This window comes from Ambystoma mexicanum, chromosome 6p (genome assembly GCF_040938575.1).
Source record: "Ambystoma mexicanum isolate Mex_15411 chromosome 6p, UKY_AmexF1_1, whole genome shotgun sequence".
Classification (NCBI taxonomy): Eukaryota; Metazoa; Chordata; class Amphibia; order Caudata; family Ambystomatidae; genus Ambystoma; species Ambystoma mexicanum.
This window is the reverse complement of record NC_090935.1, coordinates 297,524,870-297,543,227: the sequence shown is the minus strand read 5'-3', so window position 1 is coordinate 297,543,227 and position 18,358 is coordinate 297,524,870.

The following is an 18,358-nucleotide window of genomic DNA, read 5'->3' as shown; positions in this document are numbered from 1 at the left end:
TTCAGCCATGATGGATCAAGGCATCTTGGTGATGTCAGAGTCACTGTGTAATACGTCAGTGTACCCTATCAAAACATCGAACGGAGCGTCATGGAGGCTAATTGAAGATTCAAACCTGATTAACCAGATTGTAGAGGTTGAGTTTCCTCTAATCCTGCTACAATTTTAGGTAACATACCTGTAGAAGCATGATATTTTACAGTGATTGATTTGAAAAATGCGTTTTTCTCAATCCCCTTACACAAAGTCTTGCAGAATCTGACGTCATTTACATTTGGACAGACTAAGTTAAAAAGCACGAGATTACCTCAAGGGTATTGTGAGTCTCCAGCGATTTTCAAGAGAGTTCTCCAGATGGATTTAAGCAATATTGATCTGGAAAGTGTTGTGTTGCAATACGTAGATGACATTTTAGTTTGCAGCACTTCAGAGGAAGGGTACAGATGTGATTCTGTTTAGTTGATGATTACACTTGCTGAAAAAGGATATAAAGTTGACAAGGAGAAGTTACAGTATTGTCAACAGGAAGTGTTGTATATATGTCAGTTAATTTCACATGAAGGGAAAAAGGTTACTCGTGAGAGAGCGGAGGCTATTTTGAAAACCATGAAGCGACACACGATAAAGCACATGTAGAGATTTCTGGGACTATGTAACTATACCAGAGCATGGGTCTTTGACTATAGCTCATGTACAAGGCCTTTATTACAAGCTCTAAAGAAAGAACAAGCAACACAAGAGAACATTGTTTGGACTGAGGAGATGGAAGAAGGGTTTGAAGAATTGAAAAAGGCAATTTGTACAGCTCCAGTTTTAGGGATTCCCAATTATGCTGAGGAATTCTTTTTGTTTTCACATATGGATGGTACCGTTATGACAGCAGTCCTTAAACAGAGAACCACATTGGGGTAAAACCACTTGCATAGTACAGTGGGATTTTAGACCCAGTAATGAGGGGTCATTTTCTGTGTGAACAATCTTTGGTAGCCGCCGCATTTGCCTTTGAGAAGGCTGCAAGTATAGTGATGGGATGCTCTATGACGTTGTTTGTTGAGCATTTATTATTTGCCATCTTGGAGAAACCTAATGGGACATTGACGTCTAAAAAGGGCTTCTGCTACGAGGTAGTCATATCAAATCCGGCGATTAAAATAGTTCAAATTAGTGAATCCTGCCATATTTGTAGCTGAACCACTGGCAGAGGATGAGCATGCGCATGACTGTTCGAACTATGAAGAGTTCTATGATAAGATCCGTAGGATAAAAGAAAATGCTTTGACAGGGGGGGAAATTATTTTTATTTACGGTTCTTCGAGGATCGATCAAAATGATGGGCAGAGATATACAGGTGCCACTGTGGTAAAACACACAGCCAATGGGGAGTTTCAAACATTGGTAAGTGCATGACTCCCGTCTCACTATTCAGCACAGGCTGAAGAGTTAATGGTGCTGTTAGTCGCACTCGAGAATCATGCAGACCAGGAAGTAACAATGTACAGTGACTTTGCCTATTTGATGTCGACAGTGCATGCAGGATTAGCACGTTGGAAAAGGACGTGCTACCTCGGAGTGGATGGCACTCCAGTGCAACATGCCGCCTTATTGGACAGGCTTATTAAGGCACTACAACTCCCAGTAGCCAGCCATTGCAGTCATTAAATGCGCAGCTCACACTAAAAAGGCAGATTTTATCTCACATAGAAATCAAGCAGCAGATGATGGAGCCAAACGCGCTGCATGTTCAGAAGATATCATGATGTTTGATTCGCCTAATGTAAATGAAAAAATGGTGGTGATGAGTGTGTCTGAGTCCTATAGCAATCTTTCGAGGAAACAATTAATAGGTTAAGGGAGAAGTGCCTCAAGATGAGAAGGATTTATGGACACAGAGAGGGTGTTCTTTAAACCCCTCTGAAGCAATATAGCAACAAGACAGCACTGGTAAACCAGTAATGCCTGTAGTCTTATTAAGGGTGGCGCTGGAACGGCTACACTACCCTGCACACACAACCTGAGAAAATCTCACTGCAACTATTGCAGAGGATTGGTGTGTATCAAATTTGTTAGAACATGTTTCATTCTATGTAGTGAATTGCAGCGTTTGTCAAAGGTTCACCGCTGGGCACACACTGCACACAGTTAGAGGAGTTATCCCGAGACCTAATGGCCCATTTCAGCATTTGCAGATCGACTATGTCGATATGCTGCAAGTATGTAATGGGTATAGATACATGATTGTTGTAGTTTGTCCCTTTTCACGATGGATTGAGGCTGGTCCATGTACTCACCCAGACTCCACCTGTGCAGCAAAATTCTTCGTGTGAGAAGTATTTCCTAGATGGGGGATATGTGAAGTATTAAGATCAGAAAATGGCCCTCATTTTGTTAGCACAGTCTTTGAGCAGATACGTTTGTTGCTTGGTATAAAGCACAAGTTTTCTTCAGCTAATCATCCACAAGGAAATGGGATCTTCGAGAGGCTCAACTGCTTGCTTAAAGAGAAAATAGCCAAGTTGAAGCTTACTTTGATGAAAGGGTGGTTGCATTGCCTACCACTGGCATTTATGCATTGAGGAACCAACCAGGTTCGGACCACCACCTTACCCCCCATGAAATAGTGACAGGGAGGTGAATGAGTACACCCCTCACACCTCCATCCAGAGTTAGAAGTGATGCCCACCCAACGTCAGAACTGTTAGGAATGTAGCTACGTGATTATCTTATTTGTATGACCTCAAGTATCTCTGTCATTTCAGATCAGCTACGGCGAAAATGGTGTGGGGCAGCACAGAACAAAGAAAGAGATGCTTCAACAATTGGACTTGAGGAACTATGTGTTCCTAAAGCGTTCCCGGAAATGCAATCCTAATCTGCAACCATACGAGAAAAAGTGGGACAAGCCCTGCTTCAACGGTTCTTTTATCGTGGGAGACATCACGCCGTCTGCAGTCAGAGTGCAGGGCAGATGTGCTTGGACTTTTGTAGGAGACGTAAAGATCTATGCTGGAGAGACCCCATCACCCCTGCACCCTTCGGAAGCAAGCATTGGGGAAGAACCTCAGCACGTGCAGACTAGGTCAATGACAATGAAGAAGGACACGGAAGCTGTCGAGTAAAGACAAAGAGTTTATTGGACTCTGGCTTATTTCAAACACTTTTCAGTCATTTGGGGATAAGTTAAGTGAATTATATTTGTTCTTGAGCCACAGGAGTCTGTGACATTGAACTGGGCATGCTTAAGCCCTCATAAGAAGAAAAATATGCCAGATCTTGATTTTGTTTCGACAACTGGAAAAGGGTACAGTACCCTGATTCATTCCTTAATGAGTTCCTGTTTGGATTTGCTCATGGTGGTACCCAATGACAACGTTTCACGGATCATATTTGTAGTTTTTCTTTTTGTGCTGCGCACATATCCTGCAATTTTGGGGAGAACTACTAGCATTCACATTTTTCTGCAAGATCCTAAGAATGGTCCGATCGTAAGGTGATTGCTCACAGAGATTATTGAGCAAGTTTTGCAGCTTCCTGAATACAGTGGGGAAAGTGCAAATACCCTTATCAGCTGACAATGCTCACAGACTGGTCAGTTTGGTCTTTTACTACCTGTTTGAAGAATGCCCACAGCTTGTTAATAGACACACTGATGTCCGTACCTTTCTAAGGGACCCAAGAAAGAATACAGCATTAAATGAGATCTTGAGAGACATTATATTTCAAGTAAATGCTCATTCCGAGAGAACTCTGACATCTGAGTAAGACTTTCCTTCGAGGGACAGATTGAGGATTGCTGGCTAAGAAAGAACCCTTGTTTCATGCTGAAAGAAAATCATCATGTTGTCTAGTGAAAGGCCGATTTGAGGGGTCCACTGGGAATTCATGTTCATCGTCCAGCAAGCAGTGAGCTGATCAAAGACATTTTTTCAAGTGAAATCAGCAGTTTCCAGAAGCAGGGCATAATGGTGCCATATTAAAGTTTTATTTTTCCCTCCGTAGGCAGTAAAAATGGGCAGCATTAGTAGCAATATCATCATGCCAGATACACAGAGACGTCCACATTGTGTAGAAAATCGATGCTGTACACTTTCGTATCCCTCTGTTATTTATGCTTGCATTCTGTTCATAATAATACTGCTTTCCCTCACTGTGCGAACAGCTTATTCCATAGATGTGGATGGAGCGAAAACTCTTGAGTATCTTCCTAAGCAGAAGGAAGGTACAAACGTGGCAACTACTAGGCAGACAAGACCCTATGTAGTTATCCCTGTTCCAAACAATGATGAAGAGTTAACCAAGTCTGGGGTGAATGTCACTAATAGTCAGTCACATGCTAAAAGTGTCTTAGAGATTATTTTTGGAAACCAGAGACAGGCTTTACAAGGGAGACAAAAGAAATGGGTGTTGACAGGTGAACCTACACAGAAAGTTAATGTAACCACACCAAGTCCACTGACAGACGTGCCTATGATTGGTACAGTTAGAATGAGTTATGCTGACATGTTGTATGAGATAATCATGGTGGATCATTAGAGAGGAATAAGACCTAAGAGAGATATTGGGGAAGATGACGTTGGGCTAAATGATTACCTGGATAGTACAGCACATTTGGTAAACAACATATGGGATCAGCATATGAGGGAAGTGGAAAGAAGAACCTCAAAGGAGGAATGCTCTCTATGTGCACTCCTGCCTTATAGTATGGGGAAGTCTAAGATCTTTATAGCTATTGAAATAGACGTCCAGACAGCACATTGTCTTTCTCACATAGCACTTTGCCGAACAAGAGGCCAGTTTATGGGCCGAGATGCTTATCTCAAATGGGCAACTGAATGGACAGATCCAGATGAAGACGACTATGTCCAGGACACAAAGACAAGAAACAGAGCACACACTAAGAATCATGTGATCAGATACGAGAAACCTGGAGTGAAAGCAGCTGGAATCAGATGGGAAGTAAATAAGAAATTGGAGAGTCCAGGAAAATCTGCAGAAGAAATTCTTAGATGGAAGAACAGAGGCCAAATGCAGATCTGGGGATCATTGCTATCACCAGATGGATGGGAAGAAGGGGTGGTCTTCTGCAGAGCCTGGGTGGTCATTGGTTTATACAAACCAACCATTGACATCGTGCACAATGGTTGTAAGCCACTGTGGCCAAGACTTGCTAAACTACTGACCTGGGTCGAAGAAAGAGAAGGACCCTTGCAGATAGTGCCTTTGGAGAGTGCAAAGCTGTGCTTTAGAAATAATAGCACAAGACAAGTTGGGGAGAATCAGAACTGTGGTCGAATCTTTGATGTACCAGGAATGATACATGGAACAGCAGTAATCATGGATCACTAGTGGGCTTGTGGATCCAAAGCACACATGAGGCTACCCAAGTATTGGGGAGGACGATGCTCACTAGTGAATGTTCATGTTCCAGCACTGGTGATTCCAAAAAGTGACTTAAATCTTGACAGTTTTCCAAAAGCAGATGCTCACCTGAGAAAGAAGAGGTCTGTGGAGGTGATAAGAAGAATAAAGAGGGGAAACTATTTCTCAGCAAAATATATAGAGGCTTTTTATGCTATTCCCTATTAGCACAGACTATTTAGCCAGACAGCTTCAGTGTTTTCATTGGTCTTCATGCCAAGTGTCCATGTTGGAGCAAATACCAAATGGCTGCAGATTACCAGATGGGAATTGCTACAGACAATCAACACTACCATAAAGGGATTCAACGCAATCAGAGAAGAGTTGAGAGCCATACGACTGATGACTCTTCAGAATAGATACGTCCTGGATATGATCACAGCTATGGATGGAGATGTTTCTGCAAAAATCGGAGAACCATGTTGCGCATTCATACCTTCTCATGATAACGAGAATGGAACCTTGACGGAGGGAATAGGTAGGCTGACTAAACTCCACCGCCAGATGATCGACGAAGTAGAAGACATTATTGATGACAGCTGGTTTGGATCACTTTTCTCTTGGGTTCCACAATGGATGGTCGACATTTTTAAATTCCTTGGAGCTCTGATAGTAATGATATTGCTTGGATTTTGTGTGATCAAGATAATAAGCTCTCAATGCAAGAAAACAGCCAAGAAAGCCATAGGGATGAAGATTATGATCGATGTTGAACCAGGATGGAAGGCCAAAGATCTGACAGATGAAGAAATCAGAGACTTTGTGAAGGCCAGTATCCATGCACCAAAAAGGAACAAAGTTCATGTATCCAAAGAACCATAAGAGGTATGTGGGAAGATGGATCTATTGTAGTCCAAATGGACAGTGCAGCCTCATGACATGGAACAAAGATGAGCATGGGAAATCAGCAGGATGCCTGAAGGGAGTCATAAGAATATGGATCCCAAAGAAGCTTTTCTTCAGACCACGATGTCTGGATGTGAAGGATGATGAGAGAGTGGTCGATAAATTGCCCTGTGGGGGGATTGTAGAGAAGGAGCCAGGTACCACCACCTCAACCACCTCACCCATATTGCCTATATGTTGGGAGCCCGGATGTGAGACACATGCGGTACCAGTGAAAATACTGATACCTAGGAGAATCCTGCATGCAAGGTTCCCATTAAGAAAACCGTACCTGCATACAAGGAAATATGATGACCGTTTGAATGAAATGCCACAAGAAGCAGAGCAAATGAATGGCAAGGATGAATGGTGACGTCACACAGAGCAGAGCTGACATACCTCGAAACGATGCAGAGACTAGAGAATGCAGATATTCTATAAGGCATCAAGAAAGTATCAAGGATAAGTGACATCTTGGGATCAAGGTGAAGAAGTTTATGCCACAAAATGAATGAAGATATCAAGACAGTTTGCACGTGTACAGATGCAAAAGAAATGCAAGCAGACAAAGTATTCTTGAGGCTAGCTTTATAGTGAATAGATGGTGGCATGCATAAATATATACATATGTGCATAAAGGGTAAAGGATGAATGTTTCCACTACGTGTTATAGCAGAGTTGGACTAAAAAAGGAAGGCTTCTTCCCAGTGTGTGGCAGTAAGAAAACACATGAATTAAAAGTGAATCTGGAAATGTGAGGTTGGATGAGCCATGAAGCCAAGCCAAGAAGCTAAGGTCTTATCAGGCTAAAGTTAACTAACATTGGATACAACCCATGGGAAAGAACAGCTCCTGTTCAGAAGATATGAACACACAAAGAAGACGTCAGATGTCTATTAAGAAATAGTATGTTAAAGACAGTGAAAGCTCAAAATCATGGTCTTCAGTCACGTGGAAGGAAGAAGTTGGACAAGCAAGATGCTCACACCTACGCATGAGGGCAGAGTGTGCCTTCACTCCCCTGATTCTCCACAGTACAGAACAAACTCAAGGCCGAGCTTCAAAGCCTAATTGACTACGCTGACCACTGAGGTGAAGATAGATTGATATGCTAATTGGTGGGAAGCTGGGGTTAAGACGTGCTCACCAGCACCTGGAAGTCCAATCTTCATGCTGCTAGACGTAGGTGGAAATGTACTGACAAAGGTTAGAGTGCCAACCAATTTTAGGGGATCGTGTAATTAAAGGTCCTATAGTTTGTGTAGCCAATGGGACATTGTGTATTTAGTGACATTCATAATGCCCATTTTGAGGGGAGGGTTTAGTTGCCTCACCTGATGTTAAGAAACCTATCACTTTCACTCACTGTCCCATACTAGTATAGAACATAAACTTAGATGTTCACTTAGAGCCTATTACAGTTGCCATTAGACTTTGTAGTTTGCCACATAGGATGATGTTGGCAATGACGTAGGTCACCGTCAATGATGACGAGTTTTTGATATATAAACTCATTTTTTTATAAAAGTAGTTGAGTAAGAGGATAAAGCAAGTTCGTTGATATTCGTTGTGCTCCCTGTTTTAGATAATTGAAAATAAAACAGTTATCCTTTTTGCCAACTAACTGAGTCATTTTGATTATTGATGTATGAATAACATCTGCATCCCCATCCATCTCCAGGGTAATTGCTACTCATCTTAAAGGGCTGAAGGTATTCAGTTCAGTTGTATTGTACTCACTTTATTACAATAACAGTGAGGAAAACATTTTTCAAAATATCACTCATCTTAAATCCTCTGGGGACCCTGTGCCTATCGGGATTGCAAATGTGGTCCTACAAAAAGCTCCATTGTTTTGGGTTAGGATATTACATATATTATTTATTAAAATATGTAAGGGGGATATTATTCCAACACCATGGCAGAAATCTATCATTATACATATAGATAAAAAGGGAGTCGAAGCTTTACCTACTCATTATCGCTTGCTGACCATGTCAAACTCCTCCTATAACATTTGTAGTAATATATTGTTGGAGGATTTAATAACATGGGCAATCCAAGGAAAACCTATGAAAAAACAGCAAAGGGGTTCTGCCGGGGAATTCATACATTTTATATATATGGACTCTACAATTTTTTATATGTAAAACTCTATACACTCCAGATAATAATCTTTATCTTGCCTTTATAGATTAAACAAGGGCATTTGATAGTATAGAAATCAAACGATTATGGGCCAAATTACTCAAGCGGAAAATTCCAGCTACCCTTTTGCACTTCATCAGACTAATGTATCGATCAACGTCTGCATCGGTTAGACTACATGCATTAGGTGTGATGTGTAAGCCTATTGATACTAATTTTGGTTTTAAAAGGCTGTGTTCTTGCCCCTTTTATATGCAATCTTTATGTGGCAGATCCACAAGAGACTTTCAAAGGGTGTAATAAATTTCCACCAATAATAGATGGCCACAGTATAGATTGGTTGTCCTATGTGGACAAACTGTTCTCTTGCATCGAGCACTGTCAGGTCTTCAAAGATCCTTGATAGCCTTGCACAAATATTTTAAGGATAATCAATTACAGATTAACTATTCTAAAACAAAGATTATGATAATAAGCAAAAATGTATATAAAAATGATATGTGGAGGAATGACAATACTATGCTTGAGGTGGTAAAAAAACAATATGTATTGGACATTCTCAAGTGGAAAATGATATTGTACTCAAAACATTAAAGAAATTTGAGGCAATCAAATATTTTATTAAAGCCAAAGGTTTGATTAAAATGTATAAAACCAGCATTGTGCCGGTTGTTATCTATGGCTTGGAGTGCTGCACTGATAAGCAGATAGGCTGCTTGAGTTCTCTTGAGGGAAACCTATGGCGCCCTACTTTGGGCCTTCCCAAATATGTCCTTATCCAGGCTATAACCTCCCTAGTAACACTATGGAAGATCAAAAGAAGTGACTTGTTACGTAAAATCAAAATGGAGATTAATAAATGTTAAGATTACCACTGTAAAACATTCTATAAAGACATTAATTGGTGTGAGGAGGCTCATTCTAATTATGGGATAGCCAAAAAGAAAATTTAAAATAAAGCCTTGGATTGGGATCATGCTAATAACATTGAATAGTTTTTTCTTTTTTAAAAAAAACATTTAGTTAATCAAGACACCATTACAAAAGTAAAACAATTGTGATAAATGATGGAAAAATAGTGCCATAATGTGCATGAAATACATACATACATGTGGTATAATACAACTGAAATCTGAGCACCCCCCACCAACTTACATAAAAGATCTGACAATATCTGAATGAGAATACAAACACTATTTAGTCCTTCCTAAACAATGTGTTTATACATGATTGCTACCTTCAATGCTGCAGCTTAATTTATGGGATTGCTACTGTGTGAATTGCTCTCCACCAGGTAGCGCCTAGGAAACATATTGTGTATAGGCGCTATATAAATAAACTATCATATCATATCTCTGGGTCTAGCGGAGGGATGAGCCATACCCCCATAAACCACTTCACATTTATTTGCTTTAATTCATGTAGCCATTGATTGACTGTTGCGTGGTGATTTCCCCCCAAAACAAGGTCATTCAATGCTGGTCCCATTGTCCCAGAAAATGCCGTAGTAAGACAAATGTATATTTAACAGGTAAAGGAATTTGGGAAGGAGCACCATTTTCATCAGAGATATCCTAGCCATAAAGGAGATGGGCAGCACAGTCCATTTCTTGACTTTAAGGTGCATTTCATTCAGTAGTGGACCATAATTCAATGAGTACAATTGGGCAGCAGTATCTGCTACGTTAATGCCAAGATATCGAACATTCTGAGGTGACCATCTGAATCGCTCACCAAAACTCCCAGGTGTTACTACACTTGTCAGAGGAAACCATTCTGACTTAGATCGGTTGATCTGCAATCAAGGGTACCCACCGAAGTCAACTATTTCCTCCACAATTGGTCCCAGGTTACGGTCATGGCAAAGATGACCAAATCATCCACAGAGCAATAGCGCCATCTTTTGCTCAAACAGCTTAAGACCCCTTTCAGCATGATGTTCTCTAAGGATGTCTGGAAGTGGCTCTTTGGCCAAAGCAAACAGTATCGGGGAAAGGGGGCAACTCTGACACGTGCCTCTAAACAATGGGAACCCTGTACATTTGGGCAGTGGGATTGTTGTACAAAAAGGATACCATAGTGATAAAGGAAGAACCCGCACCCATTCTAGTAAGCACTGTCAGCATAGATTACCATTCGATCAAATCAAAAGACTACTCGGCATCTAGGAAGGCTGCCACAGCCGGAACTGCAGGATCAATTAGCGCCGTAATACTGAACAGCTTCTCAAATCTTGTGACTTGCAGTGTCCCGGCACACAACTAGACCGATCATCAACAACCATTTCCGCCAGAAGGGGAAAGATTCTATGGGCCAGCACCTTCACAAATATTTTATTAGGTACATTTAACAATGACAGGGGACGGTAGGACTTACAGTCCAGTGGGTCCTTATTGGGTTTTGGAAGCAGCACTGCCCTCGCTTAGTTTGTTGATAAAGGGAGTTTGCCTGCACCAAAGCCACTTTACACAACCTATGCAATTCCAGGGCTAGTATGTCGGCAAATGTCTTGCTAAATTCAGCCATTCGTCAGGCTGGCCCGGGAGCCTTACCAGACTGCAGATCCAAGATTGATTCCCTAATTTCCTCAACCTGTAGTGGGGCATTCAGTAGGGCTCTACGACATATCAAAGTGGCCTTATCTAAAATTGCACTCAATTGAGAGGTAGTTTTATCCAATTTAGATGAGTACAGTGTGGAGTAGTGTTGTAAGAAAATAGAATTATGCCTTCTGCATGCGACACACAGACATATGTGGAATCCCTCAGGAAGGCAACATCAGCGGAATTCCCTTCCCAACTGATCATGTGAGCTAACATTTTACCTGGTCTATCAGATTCAGCATATTTCCTCAGCATTGATTTGTGAGTACACATCTTGAACTCTCAGTCCGCTAACTTGCAAAATGCAGTCTGTGGTGGCATGATATGATATGATATTTTATTTATATCGCGATCGCGCTTATACACAGGTGTTTCAGAGCGTGACCAAGCAAAGGGAAGGGAACAATGGAGAAAACAAAAACAACATTCTTACTAGGCCCAGTGACATTAAGAACGTGCAAGTGCATTGGAAAAAGTTAAAAGGGGTAAAGTGCGTGGAAGGGGGAGAAGTGGAAAGTGCGGAACAGAGGAGAGAACAGAATAAATAAGTGCAATAAATAGAAAAGGCGGTGAAAAGAGGTAGTGCAGCCAGCAAGTGGCAATTAGTCAGATAGAGTATATCTGATAAGTGCAGACGAAAAAATGGGGAACTGTATGGGTACAAATACAGATCCCAGTGCAAGGGGTGGCCCGGAGGAAGTGCAGGAGGGTGGCAGGGTGAGCAGTTACCTGGGCCCGAAGGACAGAGGGTGGCCAGGTGCAGGGTGCTGAGAGAGAAAAGCAGATCAGCAGGGGAGAAGAGGGGCAAAGGCGGAAGTGAAGAGGAAGGTCTTGAGGTGCTTCCGGAACCGGAGATGGTTCTCCTCAAGTTTCAGGGTGGCCGGGAGGCTGTTCCAAAAGGAGGCCCCAGCTGAAGACAGATCTCTGCCCCCAGCTCTTTTCTTTGAAAAACGACTGACCCTGAAGGAGTTAGAAGTAGAGGAGTGAAGGGCTCGAGAGGGGAGGTATTTACAGAGGGATAGTTGAAGGTATTTTGGACCCAGGCCCCGGAAAGCCTTGTGGACAATGCAAAGGGTTTTAAATTAAATCCTTGCATCTACTGGGAGCCAATGAAGGGATTTCAGAGCTGGAGAGATACGATCCCAGGGCTTAAGGGCAAGGACAAGTCTCGCATTCCTGTTCTGGATTAGTTGTAAAGGGCGGAGAGTGGAGGCAGGTAGATTTAGAAAGAGGCTGTTACAGTAGTCCAACCCAGAGAGAACCAGAGCTTGGGAGACAGTGAGCTTCTGAGGGAAGGAGAGGAAAGGCAGAGTACCTCTAAGGAGGTGCAGTAAGATGTTTGACTGTTTAGCGACATCAGAGGTGTGTGCGGAGAAGGAAAGTGTGAAAGTGTGGAACCAAAGATGACCCTGAGATTTTTAGCCTCGCAGGTAGGAGTAGAAGGAGGGCCAAGGGAGGCCGGCCAGAGAGTGAGGGGAAAGGATGGTGAATCTCAGGATCTCAGTCTTGTTGGCATTTAGACAAAGATCATTAGCGGCACACCAATTGTGAATGGAGATTAGGCAATCGGAGATGAAGGAAGGAGATGAGGTGTCTGAGGGAAGCCTGACAAGGAGTTTGGTATCAACAGCATAACACTGGAAGTTAGAGCAGAAAATGGAGATGCAGTAGGCGAGCGTTGCCAGATATTGGTTGAAAAGCCAGGGCGAGAGGTTAGACCCCTGAGGAACACCACAGTTAGAGGGAGATAGAGGATAGGAAGGACCCAAGTTGTACCTGGGAGGGTCGATCAGAAAGGAAAGAGGTCAGCCATGCCAAATCCCGATCGATGATACCAAGGTTGTCACAGAGACAATTGAGCAGGATGCTATGGTTGACCATCTCAAAAGCAGAGGAGAGATCCAGTAGGATGAGGGCAGAGGGAATGTTAGAGTCAAGGTTAGAGAGAAGGTCTTCACGGATGTTCAGGAGAGCAGTTTCCGTGCTTCTGGCAGCTCTGAATCCAGATTGGTGGTCATGAAGAGAGCCAACAGAGTCGGAATGAAGGTTAAGCTGGGAGATGGCAAGCTTTTCCAGGAGCTTCCCCAGAACGGGAGTAATGGAAATTGGGCAATAGTTAGCCGGACAAGAGGGATCAGCTGTGGGTTTCTTGAAATGATATACAAGGGAGTGCTTAAGAGGGGAGGGGAAAGATCCAGAGGCAAAACAAAAAAATGGTTACAGAAATCAGCAAGGGCCGGAGCGAGGGTATCATGTGGTCCTTAATGGTTTTAGAGGAACAGGGATGGGCCTGTTTTGATGAGGCTTTCATAGATCGGACTTGTCTAGCAACCTCATCCGGAGACAAAAGAGGAAAGGAGGACAAAGGGGGAGGACGGGTTGCAGAGGGAGGGTCAGCAAACTGGGAAGAAGAGGGGAGAGAAGGGGGGACAGAGGAGAGGGTGGACAAGATGTCCTGGGTTTTGGAATTCAAGTGAAAGGCAAGGGCATTATAAAGAGCCTGGGAGGCAAGAGGAGGGGTTGAGACTTCAGCAGGATTGGCCAACTCGTTGCATATTTTAAAGAGTTCGGCTGATTTGTTAGATGCCACAGAGCTGCGGGCTTGAATGTGGCCTCTATTCTTGGAGCGGACAGCGAGACGGTATTGCCTTTGGAGCAGTCGGCAGGCCAGTTTGTCAGAGGATGAGCAGGAAGCCCTCCATTTCCTCTCAGCCACCCTACACTTATGTTTAAGTGTAGCTAGGTCAGAGTTATGCCAGGAATTACACTTGGCTTTGGACTTCAAACGGATCCTCATGACAGGAGCAAGAACGTCAAAAGTAGCAAAAATAGAGTAGAGCAGGAACAGGGCTGTATCAGGGTATGAGTCAGCCAGGGGTAGAGAAGGGGGGGAGAAGGTGGAAGCGAAAGCCTCGATTGAAGTTCTTCAAGGAGGTGGCAGATGTCAGATGAATGTTTGACAGCCGAGCGAGAGTTGAGAGTGGCAAGATGAAGGAGGTTGCCAGCCTTAAAAACCTTCTGGGGAGGGGTACAAATCAGGGGTATCCCCTGTGGAGGTGTGATGGGGCAGAGGCAGAAAGAAAGGAGGGCAAGGTAGGAGAGATGGGGACAGCTGGAGATGAGAGGAAGTTGATGAGCCGAGGGTGCCATCTATCAAAGAGGAGGATATTAACCTGAGGGCGCATGCGCACCATAAAGGGACTTCAAGTGAGTTTCACAGCTAGCCAATTCACTGCACACTAATTTAAGGATTCGAAATTCGTTTGCAACAGATACCTCTAGTGAATGATTTGAAAGCCTCCCATACTACCAAATAATCAGTCACCGAGGGCACATTGACCTGAAAGTAACGCATGATCTGCTCACGCACTTCAAAAGCAAACACCACATCCATCTATAATTTGGCTTGAAACCTCCAAGTGGCCGCTCAGGGGCCCATACGCTTTGTACAGACCTCACGAAGGACCTGGACATGATCAGAAAGTGTCTACGCTAGTATATCTCAATTATCAGTTCTGTTCAATATGGCTATGGAACGCAGCCACATGCCAAGTTGGGAATAAGAATTGTCGACCGATGAGTAAAATGTGTACCCCCTCATCGTCATATGTAAAGCACGCAAGATATCCATCAATTGTTTATTGGAACATGAAAACCCGATAACATTGAATATGTAACTACTAAAAGTAAATATCAAGAGTATGTTAGAAAAGGTTCCCTCATTTAAATACTTTTAAATACAATATTCAGAGTTATGATCAATGTTTGTGTAGATTTCTAAAGTATCTAAAGTTTGATATACTTCTGATTAAAGTGGTAACTGGACCAGCCGGTTTTGTACTTTAGAAATAGAAACAGCTCACCATATATTATTAATTCGATGTAGTAATTTAATGACATGTTATAAGGCAGCCTATTTTACATTTGTCAGTAATTTAATTAATATTCAATTTGATGATTTTCGGTCCTTTGTATTCTCGGCCAATCACTTATCTTGACTGCTGCTGCTTGTGACATTTGGCAGAGGGTGGAAATGATTACAGCGAAATAAAACACATTTACTTTTGCTCTAGCTATATAATACTTCGATTATTTAGGGATTCGAAGGAGTAAACGATTGTATATATTGTCTTTGCTTAAAGAACTGATTGATGTATTTAATAATGTGAACTGTGGATCTAAACAAGATGTAACAACATGATATTGGATTCTGTTATGAATTGCATTTCTTAATGTTATTGTATTTAAATATGGTTTTTAGTTATGTGATGTTTCATGTATAATATGTGATATTGTAATATTTGGGGAGATTGACGTTGTATTAATGGTGTAAAGGTTATGTTTTTTAACCAATACACTTAATAATAATGAAAAAGGAAAATGTAATGACACATCCATAGCAGTGATAGCTGGCAACAAAGTGGGGCCTTAAGGATAAGCACTCCTCTCTCCCACACACTGTCCAGAATCAGGAGTAGAGGTAGTAATATGGTGCTGTTTGTCTCTATGCTCACAGAGAACCAGCTTTTTCTCTTCAGTAGTAACTTACAATTCAAAAATCACCATCACCTATGAAATCATGGTATGAAACCGCCCCTTCCAGGGGAGCTGTGCCTTCTCTGTTTATGAACGAAATAGTCCTCACATGCATCCTCCTGTGGAGAATTCTGAAGCATTTCTCATACCTCAGGCTCTTACAAAGGTTGTTCATCATCTGAGAATACATGACCTTTCATGGTTTAGATTCAATCTGATGTTCTTCCAAAGTGGAAGCATGCGATTAGGCTGGCATTCAAGCTGGTGGCATAATTACCCCTTTATCACAGGTGGGAGGTTCTCTTGAAGCATCATTAAGTCACTCATATTTGATGTTTATGGTTCTAACAGTGCTGTTTCAGTTTGCAGCCAGCTCGGACTGCATGAGGTCCAAATGAAAATGATCATCTGTTTCACCTTCTGCAGAAGAGTCCCATATAAATCAGTGTACCCTGTCTCATAAGAAAGTAAGTTGTGTATAACTTCTTGCTTGTGTTCTGAGATATCTGACTCCTCTTGTAAAATCAAGGCCAGTAGGTCTGACATCCCCTTAACTGCAGATAGTGTAATAATACGGAGTCCCATTGCTGAGTGTTTGGTTGACAGGGCCATTGAAGAAGGATGATCAGGCAGTGATGGCAGAATCCTAGCCGAGTGCTTTCCTGTGTCCATCAAAGAGAGATTCTTCATTGGTAAGTGCTTCTCCATCGACAAAGGTCTTACCATAGATGAATGCTTCTTTGTCGACAAGGTTTCTCTCCATAGATGAGTGCTTCTCTGTCGCAGAGGATAGGCACATCGACCGGGTGTTCTTCATGGGCATATGCTTGTTTGCCAATGGGTGCTTTTTGGATGGTTGGGCTGTCAACAAAGTCTTCGTAGACAACTTTGAGCTCGTAGATAAGTGCCCCGCAGATGGCATCATTAGTGAAAAAAGTTCTAGATCAGAATGACACATGCTTAGACTTTTGGTTTAGCTATTTTTTCTTCTTGGATACCCCCTGAGAGTCAGAACCATGCTCCTCCCTAGGAATCCTGGCCTTGGATGAAAAATGGAGTGTCCAATCCACAAATGGCGCTCTCCTTTTCAGTGGAGCTTGCTTCTTTGGGGTCCCGTCATATGTAAGCGATGATGGGGCTGTCCTAATAACTCAAACTTCTAAGGAAATACCCTTATTCTCTCCCACGTACACCCACAGCTTCATGTGTCTCTCTTATAGGGTCTTCTGAATTAAATACCTTGAGGATCTGCAGACTTCAGTTTTATGAGGGTGCAGAGAGAAGATGCAATGCTGGTGTGGATCCCTAAGAAAAACGCTTTTCTTACCGTACCTTAAACACAAATAAGCATGTCTTTGGTTTTCAAACCTCTTCACTTCCACTTTCCTCAGACATTTTGCAAAGAGAAGCAGGAAGACGATGATAGAGATGTGTTGTTTTAAAGTTGCAGATGCCAAATTCCCAAAGAAGAAGCAGGTGACAAATACTGCAGGCAGCCCGTAACTATTTTATGCCAAAATGGCCAAATCACTATCATCAAAAGCTTGAGGCAAAGATTAAAAGCTGAGAGAGTTAATTTGGAAGGGTTTCCTGTCATATGACGTGCAATGAAGAATTTGAAGGTAGCTGCTCTGGATGGAGCCGAAGCCTGTATACCTCCACCCATCTTAAGAGTTCATTAAAAAAAGTTCACTTAGCAATGGCCACCAACTTTTATTTGGGATTTCAGTACCCAATACAATTGCTTGCAAATATTTCATTCTATCAGATTCCTCAAGGAAGCATTATGGCCGTCAAACAGTAAAAATACTTGATTATGCCAAGAGAAAACATATAGCAATTCATATTCAATTGTGTTCTTTCCATATTCAAAAATCTCCTTAGCTGTGGAAAATAGTCAAGCCTGGATGAGCTGCAGAACAATCTCATACTTCACACACTGAGCAAGGGTGGGGTTTATGTTTAGGCTCCCAAATCAACCCACCATGACTCTATGGTTCAAACATGATTACCATTTTCTTAGTATATAAAGCTACATGCTTTGAAGTAAACAGGAGTGTATGGTCAAGGCAGTCTAGCTGAGAATTGATGACATGTATTGTACTCACAAATCTAAGTCAGAACTCAAGCCAAGCTAGTCAACTGATAAGAAAATCCTATTATTCAGTACCTCGTATCTCAGCTTACTAGAGTTCTATGAATGAGACCAGGCTTCGCTAGCAACAAAGATAGTGGTTCTTCCGGCACAATCAAGAGCTCCATTAAAAATAAAACAGCCATAATTGCTGGCGTAGTTGTCAAAATGTCAATGGAAATTAGATTGGAAGAAAATCACAAGTAGCAACCACTTCGGCATATGGTTTTGGCGAGCTAGTGAAAGAGGCTTGGGAGAAGAGGCATTCATGGAAGGAAAGAAATATAGGGTGCATGACAGCGCCATCTGCTCGCACCGGCATTGTGATGCATTTTTAGAGAACATAGGACAGCTTTTATTTCGTTTGCTTGCATTAAGGATTTTGAGGATCGAATTACAACTTCTCTAGTATATTGCAACAAATCATGACTCAGTTAGCAGTCTATGTATAGAGTAGAAAATAATGAACATACGCAGTCTAGCTTGAATCCTGGCATAGCTGCCGTACTCATCTTTAAATATTATTTGAGATTTAATTTTAGGTCAATTGGCTCCCAGCCCAAATGTATGAAAGATTCCTTCTATGCATTAATAGCCCATAAGGTTGACCAATCCGCTATTGTGGGCTACTGGGTGG